Source organism: Sus scrofa, chromosome 8 (genome assembly GCF_054392235.1).
Source record: "Sus scrofa isolate SSC_HxYL_T2T_F1_AM1 chromosome 8, Sscrofa_HxYL_maternal_Yorkshire_Landrace_v2.0, whole genome shotgun sequence".
NCBI classification, from domain to species: Eukaryota; Metazoa; Chordata; class Mammalia; order Artiodactyla; family Suidae; genus Sus; species Sus scrofa.
In genome coordinates, this window is record NC_139390.1 from 118,691,910 (window position 1) to 118,715,035 (window position 23,126).

Below are 23,126 nucleotides of genomic sequence, written 5' to 3' on the forward strand. Positions count from 1 at the left end.
TGGCTGCAACGGTTGTAATATTTTTGTAAGAAACATTTATAAATGGGTTTCATTCAACGCAAAATTTCCCCTAAATTCCTTCACGTATGCGGAATGTGGGAAGAAAATGTGAGTTACCGTCAGAAAAGTACTTTTTTTCCTCTTTTCTGCTGTGAGCACTAGGCAGAGTAGCTTGAAACTATAAGAACACGCCTGAGATGTATGTGCTTGTCAATTATAAATAGATTCACATTTATAGTTCAAGAGATCACTCTGGAAGGTTCCCAGCAGCTTTCAGAAAAATAATTTCTCAGGTGCTTACGTGAAGTGGTTGAGGCAAAGTGGATTTTTCTATCCCAAATCCCAATTAATTCTGGTTCACATATTGAAGCACATATTTTTGTAAATATACAATGAGATACTGTATCCTTCTTCGCCAGCGGTAAGCAGAAGACAGAGGATTAATTCACCAACTTGGAAACCTCTGTCTGGATTACAGCTGAACAACAACAAAAAAGGTGTTCTTACCTCAGCAGCCAGCAGACAGACACTCTTAGAAGAGGATGTGTGTGTGAGGGGGTGTGTCAGGAGACCTGTGGGGAACGAGAAGAGAAAATTACTACAGTACATTTTTTTTTAATAATGATTTTTATTTTTTCCATCATAGCCGGTTTACAGTGTTCTGTCAATTTTCTACTGTACAGCCAGGTGACCCAGTCACACATACATATACACATTCTTTGTTCTCCCATTATCATGCTCCATCATAAGTGACTAGTTATAGTTCGCAGGGCTACACAGCAGGAGCTCATTGCTTATCCATTCCAATACATCTTTTGATTAACGCTCTATTTAATAGATTGACTTTTTTTTTTCCTCCAAATGAAAATGCTTTTCCACCTAGACGCAGTTTAACTTAAGGAAAACGTAGCCTTTTGTAGAAGCAACCAATGAAAGGAAACTTTTTCTAGCTGTAAAACTACAAACTGCTTCTCGATCACATGACCCATCATGACCATAGCCCCTTTACCACCTGGAGCACCCATCCCCCAGCTGCTGCGCAAAGAGAGGATTCAGGAAAATAACCCAGGTAACCCAGACAACGTGATCAAGCAGACCGTCTCCATTCGAAGAACTGCAAAATGGGTCAGAAGCGGGGAAGCCTTCAGAGGATAAAAAATAAAGAACAAGGAGGAGAAAAATAGAAAACATCTGACCACCTGGGGCCAGAGGGTCAACCTGGGTTGGGATGAGAAAGAGCAAGGACCCAAGTGGAGTCCGGGGTTGGCTCTGCGTTTGGGGATTGGCTGGCTGGTTATACGGCACTTCTGGTCCAGCGAGGCATTTACGGGGACACACAAGTTATCTGTTTGTTGATGTGGCACCTCAGCAGGAGAGGATCCCCCTTGACACTGGAAATTCAATTTAATAGCTGATAGCAACTCCATGGAGAACTGCCTGCACTCTCCGCGGGGGTATTAGGGCTGGGGTCAAGGACAGATATGCAGATGGCCACCAGTCACTGACTGATGTTGAAACAAAAGACCAGCCCCCTCACCTCGCCCCCTTCTTGCCCCCCAACCCCAGGCCGGGGGGTGTGGGGTGGTCAATTCTCCAATGCAACTCCTGTGCCAGATCTTCCGCAAAGGAGAGCCTGTCTCTAGCTCCCATCACAGCCTTGTTTAGATTTTCCTCTCTGCCCTATCCCTGTTTCTTTTACTCCTCTTTTCCAGAAAGCATTCTTCTAGTATATAACCTGAACAAGAGACCCCACATCAAGTTCCATCCAGGGGAGCCAACCTAAGAAGGCTGGTATTGCATTTGGTCCTAGGAAGCAAAGCTGACGGTGGGACACGCAGCATCACTACCTGGCTGGTCGGAAAGGAGGCGCACATCCCCGGTGGGAGGGGAGGGGCTTCTGGTTCCAGGCGTGGTGATTGCTAAGCTATTTACCTGTGGAGAACCGGGATGGGATACAGGTGGGAAGAGGTGCGTTCACTGGCACCACGGGATCAGCATTTAAGGTTTGCGGGAAATAGCAATTAAGGGTTGGGGAATTTAATAGGAAGAGCAAACGCCTGGCCAATCTATTAATCAATTTAAAGCAAAATGCGAGAATAAAAAAGAAGAAACCTCTGGCAGCTTTCACAGGAACCCTCATCTCCTGCTTCTGGAAGACTCAGTTGTAAGAACGGCAGAAGTTGAGAGAAGGTTAGATTTCCAGCAAAGGCCAAAGTCAGAGCCTCGATGGGGAAGAAGTGGGAACCTGAGATTTGGGGTGGGGATCTCCAAAGAGATGCACTTGAGAACCTCCACACCCTTCCCCTCCAGATTCCCTGGACCTCCCAGGGTCTGCCACCGAGCCCCCTGCCCAAACACACACATCCCTATGTGAAGAGGTTTCACCTTCTGTCTCATGATCTTCCCTGGGTTCCCTCCTGGCCATCACACCATCATTAGGGGCAAAACTCGGCATAATGCAACCAGGAAACTGCTAGGATTACCAGCAGGATGGAGACGGATGTCCTCTTAAGCACCACAGAACCAGGCTCACGTGCGTCAGCAGGGGCACGTGGGTGTTGGCCGTGGATCAGGGAAGAGGGGAGGGTGTGAAATGGGCTTATACCGTGGAAGTGATGCATTGAGGGTTTCCATTGCTATTTTCTGTTCATTTGAAGGATTTATCATGTTATTCTTGGGGTAGCAAACTCTTTGTTCAGCATGATTTTTCTTATGTATGTGGCTTTTAATTTGCATGTTTTCATGCACACCCCAGGACTCCCCAGTATTATATATTCGAGTTACTTCCTTGGCCCTTGAAGATAGCTGTTAGTTGTACTGTTTTGCCTTCAAGCATCAATTGAAATTCTTTTTATTGCTTTGTGGACCCTCTGAAAAAAATCACTTTGCCTTTTCACATCTCTGTTCATGTGCCTGTTAAACATGACTGTTTGTCTCGTGTATTTAAATTCTATCATAGTTTAATTCCTTGTTCATTCTTATCTAAAGTTCCAATCCTTCAGATTGCCTTCCAAAACTTCTACGTTATCCACTATTTTTGTCTGAACTTCGTTTTCTATTATTTGTCACATGTGTATTTATAAAATGGTACATATTACAATAAACCGGAAATTTTTCACAGCTGTTTTAGTGGGAAAAGGTAATTTCTCACTAAAATGTTTTCATTAATTAAGGATTGATTGGTCATGTGCTATTGACCAGACACCTTGCTTAAATGCATTATCTCATAATCCTCACCCGCCTATAAAGTAGTTGGTATTATTGTCTCAGTTTCACAGATACGAGAAAATAATAGAAAAGTTAAACAGCATATTCAATGTCACACATCTAGTAACTGAAAAAGCTGCTCATGCTCTTCATCACTACATTGTTCTAAAATTCCAATTACTGCCTTGTAAATATCAACTTATTCTAGAATAGATTCTTAAATCTCGGTCAGTTGAAACCTTAACAATTTAACAAAGTTTGGAAAGACACCTATTTCACAAAACACTTTGACAGCTATTGCTTGTTTATTTTCCAAAACATGCAAATAGGAGAAAAATACTTCTCAATTTTTTTTTTCTTTCTGCCTTTTCTAGGGCTGCACCCGTGGCACATGGAGATTCCCAGGCTAGAGGTTGAATCGGAGCTGTAGCTGCCAGCCTACGCCAGAGCCACAGCAACCAGGGATCTGAGCTGCGTCTGCCACCTACACCACAGCTCACAGCAATGCCAGATCCTTAACCCACTGAGCAAGGCCAGGGATCGAACCCACAACCTCATGGTTCCTAGTCGGATTCCTTAACCACTGCGCCACAATGGGAACTCCCTTCTCAAATGTTATAATAGAATAAAGGAAATTTCCAACTCCTTTAAGTTCTCTGTCTGTGTTGGCTTACTTACTAATTATTTTGGCTCTTACAATTTCCTCTGCCTCCCTTTTATTTACAGGGATTAAAACCACAGAGTGAAATGAAAGGGATCTCATGTGTCCCTTACACTGGATAAAGACCAATCATAAGAAAATGTATAATTTCCCATTAAGCCTGCCAGATGCGACCCAGAAAGACTCACCCGCTCCTGCCCACAGCTCCAGCCTTGCCTGCCTTGTTCACCTTCTGCCTGCCTTCCTCCAGCCATTCTAGTATGTTCTCAGTTCTTCCAGGGGACCAGCTGCTCCCCATCCTGAGGCCTCCACGTTCACCTGGTCTTGTGGTCAGGTGCCATCTCTCTACTGCTCACTTTCTTCCATCTAACCCTCCCTCCTCCTTTTTCCTGTCTCAGCTTCCATGTCAGGTCCTTAGGGTTGTCAGTCAGACCCTTGCTGGCCAGGTGAGATTCCAGCATCTCGCACGGTGACAGGGCTCTGTCGTCATCATCACCATTCCCGTCCCCAGACGGCTCTCCGTGAGGGTGGCCTTGTTCTGTGCGGTCCCTGCAACAGAGTCTCAGTATTTCTTGAAGGGATGCATTGAACATAAAAATAAATGAATAGGAGTTCCCATCGTGGCGCAGTGGTTAACAAATCCGACTAGGAACCATGAGGTTGCGGGTTCGATCCCTGCCCTTGCTCAGTGGGTTAAGGATCTGGCGTTGCCGTGAGCTGTGGTGTAGGTGGCAGATGTGGCTCTGATCCCTGGTTGCTGTGGCTCTGGCATAGGTCGGCAGCTACAGCTCCGATTCAACCCCTAGCCTGGGAACCTCCATATGCCACGGGAGCAGCCCTAGAAAGGGCAAAAAGCCAAAAAATAAAAAAATAAAAATAAAGTGAAGGAGTTCCCACTGTGGAGCAGTGGGTTAATGATTCTGTGCTGTCTCTGAGGCAGTGCAGGTTCAGCAGTGCCCACCTGGGGCAGTGGGTTAAGGATCCTGCATGGCTGCAGCTGTGGCGTAGGTCGCAGCTGCTGCTGGGATTCCATCCCTGGCCTGGGAACGTCCATAGGCTGCAGGTGTGGTAGGAAAAGAGAAGAAATAATAAATCAATAAAGTGGAGAGTGGGTCCTTGCCAGAAACCTCTTGCTAACCATCCCAGCCTGTCCTGTCTCTTCCCCCCACCCCTACTCTTGAACCCACTTCTTTAGCAGTGCTGCTTCTTTTTCTGAGTGGTTGGGGTTCCGTATGTGAGGTCTATGTGTAGCTGGCACGGCGTGCACCTTCAGCTGTGTGTGAGCAGGCAGCTTCAGCCCTCCGTTTGTCCCTCAAGAAGCACATTCCTGGGAACCTAAGTTTTCTCATCATCTGTAATTACTCTTTGAGGCACATGAGATGTTAACGAGAATACCTGCAATTATCCAGCGTTGCAATTAGAAGCCATATTTATTGACACTGTGATTAGAAAGTCACTAAATATAGATGTGGTCATCCTAGGCTCGGTGCCAGGGCAACCAGGTGATGAAAAGGTCTCATCTCCAGATGGCTGGGCAGATGGAAATCAGATGACTACATCATGTCTTCACAAGTCTTCTTCCAGGAATATAAGGGAGTGTTGTTCCCTGAATGTGGTTCAAAACTGTTGAAGACTAGGGGCCAAGGTTAGTCATCTTAGTAGCAACGATTGAGAGAGGCGGACTGAGAAAACAGGGAGACGAAGACAGACCTCTTACCTCCCCATCTCATGGGGAGTGTCAGGGAAATACTAAGAGGATAGATTGGCCCAAGAACCCTCCCCTACCCCAAGGCCCCTTCCCACCCCACGCCACCTCAGACAACCCACGGAATCCAGGTGACCCTGAGAACAACGAATCTCCTTCTGGTTCCCACGGCAGCTGCACAATAAACTGATTGGCATCATTTCTCTCCACATTGCCTCTTGATCTTTTGGGGGATTTCATCAGCTTGGCTCTGCCTGAGTCTCCATGTAATCTACACAGAACCACCTACAGAAGTTTCAGCAGAGAAAGATATTTACATACACAGGGCAATCCCTTCCCCCAACTCAAGGAAACTATCTTGCAGAAATGTGCCCTTGATTATAAAAGGTGTATCCTTCAGGATTTTCACTGACAAAGAACAGAAACCAAACTCGAAATGACTTGGGCAAAAAAAGATGCTGATTAATCCGCAGCTGGTAAACTAAGCGTAATACAGCTGGAGCTGCATTGCTAAAACGTCAGTGATTCTCTCTCTCCCTCCCTTTCTTCATCTCTCCCTCTTACTCTCCAGGGCGGCATTTCTCTCTGTGGGATTCACCTCCAGCAGATTCTCCCCAGAGGGTGGCAAAATAACTCCCAGCTGCACCATCATTACATCCTATCCGCTTAGCATCTCTGGCAAAAAGAAAGGGAGTAACTTTCCCGAGTGCCCCAGGAGAAATCCCAGGATGGAGTACTATTACTCTGAGAGCAAGGGTCCGTCTCTGAACCAATGGAAACTGAGGGATGAGAAATGCCAACTGGCCAGGCCTGGATCACATGGTCAAGAAAGGGTCTCAGCCCCACCTATGCTGAGAATTGGAAAGAGCTGTTGCCCAAAGAAAGAGCAAGAAAAAGGAGAAAGGAGCCCCAGGTTGACAAGATAGAGCCTGTTCCAGAAGGCACAGGGGTTTCTGATTTCTAGAGGTATTACCTCCCCGTCTCCTTTCTCATTTGAATACATTGGCCTACAGGACACTTTCCCTTCATTAGGCTGATGGGTTCTCCCACAACAGCAATAGCAATAGCAGCTCACTCTTAGATGATCCTATGTGCTGGGTACATGCTTTTGCTCATATTTTTCCCACAGCTTCATATGAAGTGGTTACTATTATTCTCCACATTTTATAGATGAAGAAGCGGAAACACAGAGAATTAATAATTTGCCAAGTTAACACAGCGAGTAAGTGGTGGGACCGAGGGGCAGATCCTGCAGGCTGGTTCCAATGCCTACTAATACCTACCTTGTTATTTTGTCTTTGAAATACAGTTTTCTTTCATTGCCACTTTATATGATTAGACTGTTTAAGCATGGTTTCCAAAGCGAGGTTGATGCCTGAAATCGTTTTCACCCCAGGTTTACATAGAATTCTAGTCACAGAGATCAATGACTCTCGAGTGGGTAATGGTAACTAAAATTTCTTTAAGCTTGAAAAAGGTTGTTTTTTTGACCTGATTTCCCCCGAAGCCATAGAAATAGAGGGAGTCTGTAAAAAGACCTGCTCACCACAGTATTTCTCAGGCTTCGCTGATTCGCAAACCACTATACACATTTTCTATATACATATCCCATCGCAACTATTATTTACTTGGTATTTTTATTTAACTTGATCGTCGGTTGGCTCACTTTTTATTTGGCCTGACTCCAGCCTAAACTACCTAAGATCATGGACTCGAAGTTCTAATTGTCTTTTTCCTAAACCATATTAAAAAGTGACACCTGGGAAATCAAATTAAAATTACAAGGAGATATCACTCATATCACCAGAAAGGGTAAAATTAAAAAGACTGACAGTAGGACAACCAAACCACTCGTGCCTTGTTGGAGGAAATAGAAAATGGTACAACGACTTTAGAAAAAACACCTGTTTCTGATAAAACTAAAAGATTGATCTAGCCTATAACTGGACAGTTAGAATCCTACCTGAGAGACATAAAAATATCTTTACACAAAAAGACTTTCATAAGATTGTTCATAGGGGCTTTTGTTAAAAACTAGAAATGGAGTCCCTGTCGTGGCTCAGCAGTAATGAACCCAGCTGGTATCCATGAATTCACAGGTTCCATCCCTGGCCCCACTCAGTGGGTTAAACATTCAGTGTTGCCATGAGCTGTGTTGTAGGTCAGAGATGTGTCTTGGATCTGATGTTGCTGTGGCTGTGGCTGTGTCATAGGCTGCCAGCTGCAGCTCCTCTTTGACCCCTAGCCTGGAACTTCCCTAGGCCATGGGCGTGGGCCCAAAAAGACAAAAACAAAACAAAACAAAACTGGCAACAGACAAGAGAATGGATAAACAAATTGTGATATTTTGCAGAATAGTGTATTATTCAGCAACATCAAGGAATAAACCACCAATGTATACGGAACAACAGGAATGAAGAAAAGATGAGATTGAGTGAAAGAAGTCTTACACAAGAGAGAACATACAATATGGTTCCATTTAATTGAGGTTCTATGGTGAAAAAAATCAGAACAGTGGTACCTGGGGATGAGATCAGGACAGAGATTAAGGAGGAACAGATGTAAGGGAGCTTTCTGGGCTAATGGCCCTCTTCTATATTTTTACAGGAGTTTGGGTTACACAAATATAAGTATTCCTATGTCAAACTCAGTAATTTTTTTTGTTTGTTTTTGGTCTTTCAGGGCTGCACCGAGGCATATGGAGGTTCCCAGGCTAGGGGTCCAATCAGAGCTGTAGCTGCCAGCCTACGCCAGAGTCACAGCAACGAGGGATCTGAGCCGCGTCTGCGACCTACACCACAGCTCACGGCAACGCCAGATCCTTACACCACAGAGCGAGGCCAGGGATCGAACCCGAGTCCCCATGGATGCTAGTCGGGTTTGTTAACCACTGAGCCACGACAGGACCTCCCAAACTCAGTAACTTTTATTCATATAGAAAAATAAACTAGAAACAAACATTGAATGCTCATTAATAACCTGCATGCAGAAGGGTTTTAGGGGAAATGCACTGGTGTCGGCAATGCACTGAAAATAAAATGCATGAAATGCATTAAAAATAAGATGAATGGATAGCTGCATCAAGGGATGGCTGGAAAATGAGATAACCTGATAAAGCAAACAGAGTAAAATGTTAATGGAAAATCTAGGTGGCAGGTTTGCAGGTGTCCACTGTAAACTCTTTCTAATTGGCCACATTTTGAAATTTCCAAATGTTGGATGAAAAGTAAACACTGAACCATTAAAATAAACTGCTCACCTAGCTAGCACTTGAAAGCACTTCGCCCCCCTCCAATAGTACATGTTCACTGCCTGCTGGAACAGAAACTTGCTTTTTGAGACGTCTAAATTAGAAAAGAACATTTTTCCAGCTCTATTTCAGCCTATAAAGCTGAGTGAAAAATTTGTGGTTTAGGTTTGTATCCATCTCTCCATTTTTCATGTCAAAAATTACACATTTCCTCTGATTTGTTTCAATTCCACGCTTTTCTGAAACAAAGGAACAACTGACTAAAATTTGTAAATGAACTCTATTCTCCTGCAGCAAAGTCATTCGTTAGGAAAAGAGAGGGATTTGGCTTTTGCACAAATATGTCTCTAATTTAAGAGCATGATGGAAAAAAAAATCAAAGCTAACCACTCCGGAACTTGGTAAGTTTCTGGAGTGCTGCCACTCAAACCATTGCCTGAGATACTGTTAAGGTTTGATTGGAGTATGCAGTTACCAATATTTGAATCCAATAGCAACCCATATCAATAGTGATTGGACTAAAATATGTTTTGTGATGAATTAATGACTGTTATTCACAAGGTTGAAACAATAGTCCTTAATCAAAAGAAACTGAGAAATCTAGAACACCAGAACAAGCAGTATTAAAGAAATTAGAATGGGAGATTTAGAGCTAGGCAGAATAAATAAAATGATTGTATTTTTCGGTCATGACAATTACTGTCTTAATCAATACAAGCACTAAAGACAAAGAAATATTCACCTGTTTGAAAGAGTCTGAATACTTATTAGCATAGATTAAATTTGTGAAGGGAAAAAAAGAATGGCACATGGGCTTTCTACTTGCTATGGTATCCAAAAATTCAGTGCCTATAAAATGCAGAAATTATTCTAATTAGGCAATTATAATGACTCTGTTTATTGGAATTGTAATTCAAATGCAAGCTTCCATTTTATATAATCTAGTATTAAAATGATTAAATTAATTGCTTTTAAGAAAAAAGAAACCCACAGTTATTTGCTTTATATCTGTGTGTGTGTATAAACTAATAGAGGCTGAGAATCAGATCTGTATTTCTTCCTAAAATATCTACATGAAAGTTATGCTTATTAACTACCTAGATGAGATCTACTTTTAGAAATAAGTTTATTTGAAATTTAAAAAAAAAGTGATGCAAAAAGAAAAATTGTTGAGCAAATATTAGGACTACAAGGCTTCATAATTGTTTCCTAAGGGAAAAGGCCAAATCTCTGTGTCTATAGCCAAAGATAAATGACAGATGGCTTAAAAAGGGGGGGTGGGCAGAAGGGCTCCTGCCAAGAAAATCAGAGTGAGGAAACTATGGATTTGGTCTTGATATCTACCACTTGGCAAAAATGGAAAACTCGTTGAAACTGTGTGATGAACAAATGCACCATGGACGTTGCCGGGACCATGCATAATGCAGTGGTACAGATGCTGACAGATTCACAGAAAGACACTTCCATTTATTTTTCATGGGCTTGAAAACTGAGTTCTACAATTGCCCCAGGTGAGAGTCTTTTTGGCCTAGCAAATCTCGCAGAGTACTTTGATTTTCTTTGCATCCCAAATGAATCTATCCATTGTGGTTATGCTTCTTAATTGACAAAATGAAGAGATGGAAAGGAAGCCAAGTTTTTGATTAAATTAATGTGCCTATTCTCTGAATTATGGAAGACTTCTTTCAAACCCCAAATGGATCATATGGTTTTTCTAGGACTAGCTTTCAAAAAGCGAATGAATGATAGGACCAACTCTGACAATCCAGGCATGAAATGAACGGCTATAGTGTTTCCTCCTAGGCTCCCCCAAGCCAGGATCACTTTGTTACCCTCCCCAGTCTCCTGCCAGAGAATTTTCCTATTATCCTGTCTCATCCATTCCCATCAAACCCTCTCCATTGCACACACACTCAAGGACTTCAGTCTCTAGAAACTACCTGCACACTTGAAACTAAAGAAATGTTGGAGCTGTTGGAATGGGGAAGTGCTGTAGTAGCAACACCACGGAGTAAGCATCCAGGTTAGGGAGACAGAGTAAGATGCTGACATGGTTCCCAGTGTCCTTTACATAGTGGGCATGTCGACATCCAGGTGTGGCATGTGGGTAGGAGGTGTAGGGTATGAATTTTATCCTGAACTGCAGTGTCTCCCTCTAGATGTCATTCACACAGCTTGGAAATCACATGCACAGATCCTTGGAAGAGTCATACAGGGGGACCTGGAGAAGCTGCTCAAAGGGACATTTGACTACTGTAATTCCAAATTTGCACTGAGTGCACAAAGATAAAGAATGCAGATATCCTGTAGGATATATGACTGGGAGTAAGTCTTTCTTTTCTTCCAAAATCTCACTGAAATGACAGCAGAATAGAATGTAAAATAGAAAACCTATTTTAAGAAGATAATTCATATTTTTTCCTTTTCTGGATTTTTTTTTTTTTTTTTTTTTTTTTTTTTTTTGCCTTTTTAGAGCTGCACCCATGGCATTTGGAAGTTCCCAGGACAGGGGTTGAATCGGAGCTGCAGCTGCCAGCCTATGGCACAGCCATAGCACCACTCGATCCGAACCATGTCTGCAACTTACACCAAAGCTCAGGCCAACACCAGATCCTTTAACCCACTGAGCAAGGCCAGGGTTTGAACCTACATCCTCATGGATACGAGTCAGGTTCATTACTGCTGAGCTACAACGGGGAACTCCTTTTTCTGGAATATTTTAATTTGACAGGCATAAGCCTCAACATTGGAAGCAATGTATCTCAAAGATTGTCCAGTTGCAGAGCTAGGATTATAAAGGCTCTTTTCTCTCTTCTATTCTTGAGCAGGTAGAGTGACGGTTTTAGGCATTTCGGTGATGGCAGAAGTCCAGATTGTTCTACTTGCCTTACTCTCTGAGAACTCTGCTGAGTTATATGAGGTTTTGAATAAGAAGATAGTAACAACTGTGAAGGAATAAAAAGTCATTTGGAGTCCAAGAGACAAATCAAAAGAAAGCTCAGAGTTTGGAATGAGAAAGGAGCAAAAGCTTGGTCCAGGACTTCTAACATGGCAGAGGGGTTAAACAGCTGTTGGATGAAGACAGAGGATCTTGAAGCTTCTGCTTTCCTCTGTTTGTGATCTTGTTTTCCTCTCTAGTTTAATCGCTTAAAAATTATCCCTGTAAGGTATTTCACGAATGCAGGAAGTACAGATATTTCGCGATCATTTCCAGCTCAGGTCAAAAACATGCATTGCCGTATGAATTGGTTGAATGATTTAGCAAACACAGATAGTTGCACAAGGATTGAAAAGCAGAATCTAAAACTGAAGAGTATGGGTAAAACCTAAATAATGAATGGATAAGGGTCAGATTTGTTAGTAGAAGAATGAAGCAAAGCAAATCACCAGAATTTGAATGCCTCTTCTCATCATAATTATGAACATCATTTTTGTCATCTGTAACCAGGTAATTTGTTATGAGACTCCAAATGCAGTTTCTAACTTTTCTACATATTGCCTCCTAGGCTGTACACCACCTTTCTTTCCTCATAACCTCCATTGTCTCATTCCTCTTTTTTTTTAATCCCTCTATTTGCCAGAAGTGTTCAAAGTGTGTGCTAAACAGCATTCTCTGGATCTCCAGGCTCTTCCAACCACGGAGGAAAATTCCCAGCTCAGAAACATGTTAATTGAGCCTACATGCTCCATGGCTTCAGGGACCCAGCATCCAGAAAACCTAACCCAGACAGACACAAGGAATGTGAATAATCTGCTTTGGAATCCACGAAGTGCTCAGTAGACTTTAGAGACAATTTCTTTTGCGTTCTTTTTACATCTTTTTTTTATAACAGTAAAGTATATTTTTTCACCTTTTTGTGTGACAGAGGGATAGTTTACAGAGAAATAATAACAATAGAAAGATCAGTGTACCTACCACCGAGACTTAGAACATCCCCAGGACATCAGAAGCCCTGAATGCCCATCATCCTCTCCAACTGCCAAAGACTACTACCTTTCAGAATTATTTTGTTCATGATTTCCTTGCTTTTGTCTATAAGTTTACCAAATAAACCCACATCCACAAACGAAATGTGGTTTATTTGTATCTGCTTCAACTTTACATAATGGAATGAGTTATTAGAATGAGTTATTACATAAAATTTTCTTCTTTCCTCTTTTACAGATTAAATACTGTTTTTTAGATTAATCTACTTTCACGCACGTAGCTGTAATTCATTTATTTTAACTGCTGTAGAGTATTCCATAATAAATCTGTACACTAATTTCTTGTTCACGTTACTGTTGATAGATATTTACATGAGATCCAGGTTTTTGTGGGGGTTTTTTTTGCCATTTTGTTTTTCTTTTTTTCTTTTTTATTTTATTTTATTTTTATTTTCCCACTGTACAGCAAGGGGGTCAGGTTATCCTTAGATGTATACATTGCAGTTACAGTTTTTTCCCCCTTTTTTGCCATTTTTAATGCTCTTATATGTACCTTGAGACATACAGGTGTATAAGTTTCTCTAGGATATATACCTCAGATTAGAATTGCTAGGTTGCAAAGTATGAACATGCTCAAATTTGTTTGGTAGTGCCAGCATGATTATGCCAATTATAACCCTATCAGCGGAGTGTACTGGTTGTTCCACTTTTCTTGCCAAAATGTGGACTCGTCTGATAATGTATTTTTTCTTTTTTCTTTTTTGGCCGCTCCATGACATGTGGAGTTCCCAGGCTAGGGATCAGGTCCGAGCCACAGTTAGAACCCAAGTTACAACTGTGGCAATGCCAGAACCTCAACCCATTGGTCTGGGCCAGGGATCGAACCTGCGTCCCGAGCACTTCAGAGATGCTGCTGACCCCACTTCACCACAGCAGGAACTCCTTGACTTGTCTGATTTAAAAATTTTTGCCAATGGCTGAGTGTGAAATGATTTGATTTGATCAATGTGATTTGATTTCCCTGATTACTAATACGATTAGTTCTCTTTTCATGTGGTTTTGGGGTCATATTGATGCTCCCTCTTCTGCCTATGGTTCCATTGAATTTTGTTTCTTATTACCCCTAGGAAGTATTTATTTATTCTAGGTGTATTTTGTCCTTTGTCAGTTATGTCTATTGCAAACTTCTTTTCAAAGGTACATCTTGTATTTATCCTTTCTGTATGGTATGTTTTGAGGAACAGAAAAGTTCTTAATTTTAATTAGAATTTATTGGTATTTTCTTTCCTGAGGTCTTAACAAATTTTCCTTTAGTCCAAAGTTTTTAAAATATGCTCCTGTAAATGTTTATAAAGGCATTATAGTTTTGCCTTCCACATTTAAGTTTACAGTCCACCTTAGGTAATTTTTTTTTGGTAAATGCATAAGGTAGGGATCTGTTTCAATATTTTCTGCACAGATAATCGATTTTTTCAGCTGTACTTACTGACAGTCCATTCAAATCCCGCCAGTGTGCAGATGAATATATCATCTTTATATTAACTTTGTCTATTTGTATATTCCTTCAACAATACTATACTTCTTAGTTGCTATTACTTTATAATGATTTCTGATATCTGATAATCATGTCTTCCCATTTAATTCCTCCTGGGTAATTTTGACTTTTCATATACAGCCTACGTTCATTTAAACTTACATATTTACCCTTTCAATTGTTCTTCATTTCTTATATTTTCATGATTCAATCTGAGATCATTTTATTTCTGTGTGAAAAATTACCTTTAGTATTTCTATTGGTATATGTTTTCTGGTCAAATTTTCTATGTTTTCGGTATTTAAAGTTTTTATATTGCCTTCATTTTTAACAGTATTTTTGCTGTATAAAGGAATCTAGTTATTTTGTTCCAGTACTTTATATACATTATTGTATTTTCTTCTCTAATTTCTGTTATCTGTCTTTTGAAAGCATAGGGTTTTTTTTTGTTTTGTTTTTGTTTTTTACTTTTTAGGGCCACACCCGTGGTGTATGGAGGTTCCCAGGCTGGGGGTCTAATCAGAGCTATAGCTCCTGGCCTGCGCCACGGCCACAGCAATGCCAGATCCGAGTCGCATCTGCGATCTACACCACAGCTCATGGCAATGCTGGATCCTTAACCCACTGAGCAAGGCCAGGTATCCAACCCATAACCTCATAGTTCCTAGTCAGATTTGTTTCCGCTGTGCCACGATGGGAATTCCCTGTACTTAAGTTTTTAGATATTTATCTTATTTAATTTTGTAGTATTTCTTTAATCTGGTTTATTACATTTCATCTGTTTTGGAATATTCTCAGACATTATCTTTTCAAAGATTGCTTTTACTCCCGTCATCTCTTTTTTACCCTTCTCAAATTAAATATATTTATTTGGTGTGTGTTCTAGAAGTTACTTCTTCTGCCTCATGTAGTTTATTTATTTATTTATTTATTTTTTGGGTACTTTTCATTTCTTCTCTTTCTCTTCATGTTTCAGTTAGATACTTTCTATTGACCTATTTTCTAGTTCTCTAATTCTCTTTTCAGCTGTGTCTTATACGTTAAACCCATGTGCTAAGTTCTTTATTTTAGTTATTATAATTTCCAGTTCACTTTCTGGCCATGCCCATGGCATGTGAAAGTTCCTGGGCCAGGGATTTAACCCATGCCACAGCAGTGGCCCAAGCTGCTGCAATGACAATGCTGGATCCTTAATCTCCTCCACCACAAAGGAACTCCTCCAGTTAATTATTTTTAATAGATTCAAATTCTCAATGAATTCTTTTTTCTCAGCCTTTATACTCTTTAATATATAAACCTAAGTTAACTTAAAATCTATGTCTAATAACTTCAATAATTGAATCTCCTGTAAGTCTGTTATTTTGCCTACATTTTCTCTCTCAGTTGTTAGTCAATTGTTTATTTCCTGGTTTACCTAGTATTTTTGTATTAAACGCCAGTCATTCATATACAGAGTTGAAGGAAAAAATCAGAGCTTTTGAATGATGCTACATTCCTATGTAACAAAAGACAGGATGCACTTTTTACCTGTAGCAAAGTTAAAGATGAGATTAGATCGTGTTAATCCTACTTGGGAATGAACTAACTTGCATCTGTGTTTCTTTGCAAAAGCTGGACTGTTTCTAGTTAGCTCAGTAGCATTCAAAAATCCTATGAGAAAGCTTTGATTGCTTATCAAGGCCAGTCCTCTTTGGCAGGCTCTAAACTCTAATTTAAGTTTCTTAGCCCCATAAAACTGTTGAACGCTCTGTTCAATCTCTCTTCACTTGACTGTTATTCTCTTATCCTTTTAGTCTGCTGTTCATAAATTGGCAAATGCTTCAAGAAGAAAAGTGACAATAAATGTCAGGTTCATCTCTTTGCATTTTTCATTCCTTCTCTCCAAGATTTAACTCTTCAAATTCTCCCTGCCTTAGTAGCTCTCTGATGCCTTCGACTAGGTTATTTTTTGTATTTTATCCCATTTTCTAATTATTCACAGCAGGAAGTTTCAGATACACTAGAACTTTAAAGCTAGACCTTTCCATTTAAATTTTAGAATCAGTTTGACAAGTTTTATTTTAAAAACATGAAATTGGAGAGTTCCCACCATGGTGCAACAAAAGCAAAACTGACTAGCATCAGAATCTGGCATTGCCATGAGCTGTGGTTTAGGTCACAGACACAGCTTGGATCTGGCACTGCTGTGGCTGTGATGTAGGCCAGTGGCTACAGCTCTGATTCGACCCCTGCCTGGGAACCTCCATATGCCGCAGGTGCAGCCCTAGAAAAAAAAGCAAAAAAAAAAAAAAAGTGATTTTTATTAAAATGTTACTGAATCTAAATATCTGTTTGAGGAGTTATATTAAGACTTCCTATTCATGAACATGATATATATATTCCTTTGGTTCTCTCTCTTATCTTTTAATCAAGTTTTTAATTTTCTCTATAATAGTCCTGGACCCTGTTAGATTTATTTTTTGGCTACTTCATATTTTATACTAATATTGTAATTAATATGTATTTTAACCATATTTTCTAATTAGTTTTACTGAGGTATAATAATTTTATATTACTTCTTGTAACTTAGATGTAGATTCTTTTGTGTTCTCTATGAACAATTTTATGATATTAAAATACTGAAAATTTAAGTTCCACATTTTCAATCCTTACAGATTTAAAAAATTTAAACGCATTACTTTTGTAATATTACTGTGCTATCAAATTACTTTCTACAACATCTGGCGCAATTTGAATGGAAGTGATGCTAGTAGAGCATCCTTGTCTTGACTCCGATCTTTATCATTTTATCATTAAATATAATGTTTGCTGTGGATTTTAGTAGATTTTCCTTCACCAAGTTAAGAAATTTCATTTTTCTTTGTATTTTGCTAAGATTTTGTCATGAATAGATGTTAAATATCATTGAAAACTTTTCCTGCATTTATTAAAATTTTTTTTCTCTTTTGTTACTGTTATGATTTAAACATTTAACCAAATTTTCATTTATTATATAATTACCATTTGGTCATGATATGCCATCTTTTTAATATATTGCTGAATTCATTTGCTAATACTTTGTTCAGATTTTTTACATCTATACTCATAATTAAATTTGGCCTGTAATCATTCTTTCTTGGGCTATACTTGTCTACTTTAGAAATAAGGGTTATAATAATGCCTTAAAGTGAGGTAGGGAGTATTTTCCTTTAAAAAAAAAAAAAAAGACTATATTTTTAGAGCTATTTAGGTTCACAGCAAAATTGAGAGGAAGGTACAGGGATTTCCCATATACCTCTTGTCCCCACATACACATAGCCTCCCCCATTATTGACATTCCAAACCAAAATGGTACACTTGTTAAAACTGATGAGCCTACATTGACATATCATAATCACTCAACGTCCTATACACTGGTAAGTATAAAACATTAATAAAGGAAATTGAAGATGACTTAAATACATGGAAAGCTATCCCATGCTCTTGGATGGAAAGAATTAATATTGTTAAAATGGTCATACTACTCAAATCAATCTACAGATTTAATGTGGTTCCTGACAATTTATCCATGACATTTTTCACAGAACTAGAATAAATAATCTTAAAATTTACATGGAACCAAATAACACCCAGAATTGCCAAAGCAATCCTGAACAAAAAGAATTAAATGGGAGGCATAACCTCCCCAGGCTTCAGAATACTACAAAGCTACAGTCTTCAAAACAGTATGGTATTGTCACAAAAACAGACATAAACTAGAGAGCCCAGAAATAAACCCACATGTCTACGGTCAATTAATCTTCAACAAAGGAGGCAAGAATATAAAATGGAAAAAAAAAATACGGTCTCTTCGGCAAGTAGTGCTGGGAAATCTGGACAGCTGAATTTAATAAATGAAGTTAGAATACACCTTCACACAATGCACAAAGATAAAAATGGCTTAAAGACTTAAATATAAGACATGACACCATAAAACTCCTAGAAGAGAACATAGGCAAAACATTCTCTGACATAAATCATATCAATGTTTTCTTAGGCAGTTTCCCAAGACAATACAAATGAAAACAAAAATAAACCAATGGGACCTAATCAAATCTACAAGCTTTTGCACAGCAAAGGAAACCATAAACAAAACAAAATGACAATCTACAGAATGGAAGAAAACATTTGCAAATGATGCAACCAACAAGGGCTTGATCTCTAAAATACACAAACAACTCATACAACTCATCAACAACAAAAAACAACCCAATTGAAAAACGTGCAGAAGACCTAAAAAAACATTTCTCCAAAGACATACAGATGACAAGCAGACACAAGAAAAGATGCTCAACATCACTAATTATTAGAAAAACGCAGATCAAAATTACAATGAGGTGCCATCTCACACCAGTCAGAATGGCTATTATTAATAAGTCTACAAACAACAAATGCTGGAGAGGGTGTGGAGAAAAGGGAACCCTCCTACACTGTTGATGGGAATGTAAATTGGTACAAGCACTTTGGAAAACAGTATGGCAGTACCTCAGAAAACAAAATATAGAACTACTATATGATCCAGCAATCCCACTCCTGGGAATATACTTGCATTGAAAAAGATACATGCACCCTTATGTTCATTGTAGCACTACTCACAATAGCCAAGACATGGAAACAACCTAAATGTCCATTGACAGATGAATGGATTAAGAAGATGTGGTACATAACACAGTGGAATACTACTCAGGCATTAAAAAGAACAAAATAGTACGATGTGGACCTAAAGATTATCATACCAAGTGGTCAGAAAGAGAAAGACAAACACCGTAAGATACTGCTTATATGTAGAATCTAATATATAGCCCAAGTGAACCTACCTATGAAACAGAAGACAAAGAGAGTAGACTTGTGCTTGCCAAAGAGGAGAAGGGAGTGGGAGGTTAGGGTTAGCAGATGTAAGCTATCATACATGGAGGGGGTAAACAACAGGTCCTACTGTATAGCACAGAGAACTCTATTCGGTGTCCTATGATAAACCATACTGGAAAAGGAGTATGTATACACATGTACAATTGAATCACTTTGCTGTACAGAAGAAATTAACACAACATTGCAAATAAACTGTACTTCGATTTAAAAAAATAAAATAATAATATGGAGTTCCCATAGCAGCTCAGCAGAAATGAATCTATCATCCATGAGGATGCAGTTTCGATCCCTGGCCTTGTTCAGGCTTAAGGAATCAGAATTGCTGTGGCTGTGGTGTAGGCCAGCAACTATAGCTCTGATTCAACCCCTAGCCTGGGAATCTCCATATGCTGCAGGTGAGGCCCTAAAAAAACAAAAACAAACAAATAAATACAATACAATAAAATAATAATAATCTCCCACAGTCCACAGTTTACCTTAAATTTCACTCTTAATGCTGTATATTCTCTGAGTTTGGAAAAATGTATCCTTCATTACAGTATAAGAGTATTTTCACTGCTCTAAAAATCCTTTGTATTCCCCCTATTCATGCTACCCCTTAGCTCCTGGCAACCACTGATCTTTTTATTGTCTCCATAGTTTTGCCTTTTCCAGAATGTCAATGTCATAACCAATAATGTTATAGTTGGAATAACACAGATTCCAACTTTTCAGATTGGCTTCTTTCACTTAGGAAAATGCATTTAAGGAGTTCCCGTCGTGGCGCAGTGGTTAACAAATCCGACTAGGAACCATGAGGTTGCGGGTTCGGTCCCTGCCCTTGCTCAGTGGGTTAACGAACTGGCGTTGCCGTGAGCTGTGGTGTAGGTTGCAGACGCAGCTCGGATCCCGCATTGCTGTGGCTGTGGTGTAGGCCGGTGGCTCCAGCTCTGATTCGACCCCTAGCCTGGGAACCTCCATATGCCATGGGAGTGGCCCAAGAAATAGCTAAAAAGACAAAAAAAAAAAAAAAAGAAAATGCATTTAAGATTCTTCCATATCTTTTTTTTTTTTTTTTTGGTCTGCACTCATGTCATGTAGAAGTTGCTGGACCAGGGATCAAATCTGCACCACAGTAGTAATCTGAGCTTCCACAGTGACAATGCCAGATCCTTAACCCACTGCACCACAAGGGAACTCCCTTTTACATCTTTTTGTAGCTTTGATATCTCATTTCTTTTTAGTACTAGATAGTATTCCATCATCTGGATTATCACAGTTTATGTATTCTTTTACCTACTGAGGGATATCTTGATTGCATCTAAGTTTTGGCAAGCACGAATAAAGCTACTACAAACACTTATATGCAGGTTTTTGTGTAGACATAAGATATTACTCCTTCAAGTTAAAACCAAGAAGTTGATTACTGGATCATACAGTAAGAGTAAGTTTAGATTTATAAGAAAATTCCAAAAGTTCCCATCGTGGCACAGTGGAAATGAATCCAACTAGGAACCATGAGATTGCGGGTTCGATCCCAGGACTTGCTCAGTGGGTTAAGGATCTGGCATTGCTGTGAGCTGTGGTGTAGGTCGCAGACATGGCTCAGATCTGGTGTTGCTGTGGCTGTGGCATAGGCCAGCAGCTGCAGCTTCAATTAGACCCCTAGCCTGGGAACCTCCATATGCCATGGGTGCAGCCACAACAGGAACTCCCAGTATCTAATTTTTTTAAATGTAAATTAAAGATGACATGGAGCATCTTTTTATATGCTTATTTGCCATCTGTTTATCTTCTCATTTCCCTTTTTTATTCTACGGAAGAATTTGTGTAATATAAGAACTAGCTATTTCTTGAATATTTGGTTGAATTTGTCTGTTCCATATCAGTTAAGATTAAATCAAGAAAGCAAACCACTAGGTGTATGGAATAAAGTATTATAGAAATTAGATCTTACATAACTGCAGGAAGAATTGGGAAAGTAAGGTCCAGAGAAGGGATTTGGAGGATCAGAGGAAAGTCACTGATCAGTGCTTTTGATGCAGTGGAATGCATGGATAAGGTGAACTTTGCAGATAAATCTGCAAAGCCAGGTACTTCCACTTTCTCAAGTGGTCGTTGAAGCAGAGCTAGTTCTTGCATCTATGTCTAATAGTGGGCCCAGGATCACTGGAGGTCCATCAGGGTCAAGAGTCAGGGAAAAGAAATTAAACCAGGTAAGGGAGAGGGAAAACAATATTTTGGCAGCAGTCACTGTGAGGAAGAGTAAGGACTAACAGGGACCTGTGCACCTGTCTTTTGATGCATCTAACCGTGATGACCAACCGTATCACAAAGACCTACAGGGATGAAATTCTGAGAAACAGCTCCACTTTAAAAAGCCGATACAATACAAAGCTACCAAATATGTAATGCATAGAATTTTCCTTATGGGAAGATTTAAAAATTTTTAAATCTCTTTAATGGGTTTAGAACTACTCTTTCTCTAAAGTGTGGTAGGCTGATTTTTCCCCCCTAGGCAACTGTCCATTTGGCCTACATTTAAAATGCTATTGTTATAAAGTTAATTTAAGGCATTAATTTGGGATTAACAACTCTTTGTTTAGAATCCACTCTGAAGGCTTAATTGTTGAATAGGACACACCATAATTTTCCTACTGGCCTACCAGAAATTGAAACCAAACCATGCTAGAAAGGCCAAATATTCATTCTAGAAGAGAAAAAAACAGGAAATAATTGCCAGCTAGGAAATTTTCCTCGTTGGTAACTTGTGTGCTTCCTAGTCTCTGTTTCAGATACATGAGTGATTAATTGAGATTCAATGTCCATCATTTCTTTGCTGTTATGAGCATATGGCTAACTAGTTACAGAAACTCTTGTCAAGTTCCAAATGGGAAATAACTCTGCTTCAGGCATGTCTAGAGCGGAAGAGCTCAGCATGAACCAATGTGGAGAGGGTTGTTCATTTAAGGACTTAAAACAAGAAAGTAAAAGTAAAAAAAACAAAACACAACACAACCTTTGTCTGTCATAGCTGCTTAAATTACCTACACCCTTTCTCCCAGCCCCTTTGTTGGTTTGTTTGTATGTTTGGTATTTTTCTTTCATTCTTCTTTATTATCATTATTATTATTGTGGCCACACCCGCAGCATATAGAAGTTCCTGGGCCAGAGACTGAATCTGAGCTGCAGGCACAGCCATGGTGGATCATTTAACCCACTGTACCAGGACCAAGGATGGAACTGGTGCCTCTGCAGAGACTCAAGGAGTCCCAGTGGATTCTTAAACCACTGTGACACAGCAGGAATTCCTATTTGTCTGTTTCTCAAGAATTGATTATTTAGTGCTTTTAACTCATTTTAAACTATCACGTGATAATCACTTATTCACATGAAAAGGATATCAGTTAGAAATCAAGGTTAGTAAGTGGAACTGGAACCATGTGTCTTCAAAAGAATAGACTATGCTAAGCTTTCTATTAGGTGCTGGAAAAGAGGGCATGTTATATGTTATATGTCATAAGTGACATTTAGTCAAAGAGAATCACAATCAGTTATTGTGCACAATGAAAGCATTCAGTCTGGAAAAATGCAAATCAAATATCTTAGATGAAAATATTCTTTTGTAAAAGCAGATTTTTTTAAAGAGGATATTTCTGGTAGAGGCAGGGAACCTCAATAAAGAAAAATAAATCTTTAGGGTGACGTGCTAACTATAGGACACAAAGCATGGTTTTTCTCTACTCTGACAGGGTAGACAGAGTTAGAGCCTGGTCAAGGATATGTGATCTCAGTTTACGAGGTATCAGATTCACCGAACAGCTTGAAGGTAATAGTTCAAAGATAATGCTATGCTATGGGAGATTGTGGTTTCATGTCATCTCTTTGGTTATCTTTGGAATCCTAAATAAAGAGATGCTAAAATACAAAAATATAATTTAAACACTTAAAGCTTCAAAAATATTCCTTTTGGAAG

At 39.6% G+C, this 23,126-nt stretch overlaps 1 protein-coding gene across 1 annotated transcript in view; it reads left to right on the forward strand.

Annotated features, from left to right (window-relative positions):
- The window catches only part of CASP6 (caspase 6), a 1,021,045-nt gene that overhangs the window by 697,850 nt on the left and 300,069 nt on the right, over positions 1-23,126 (forward strand). The window lies entirely within an intron of this gene.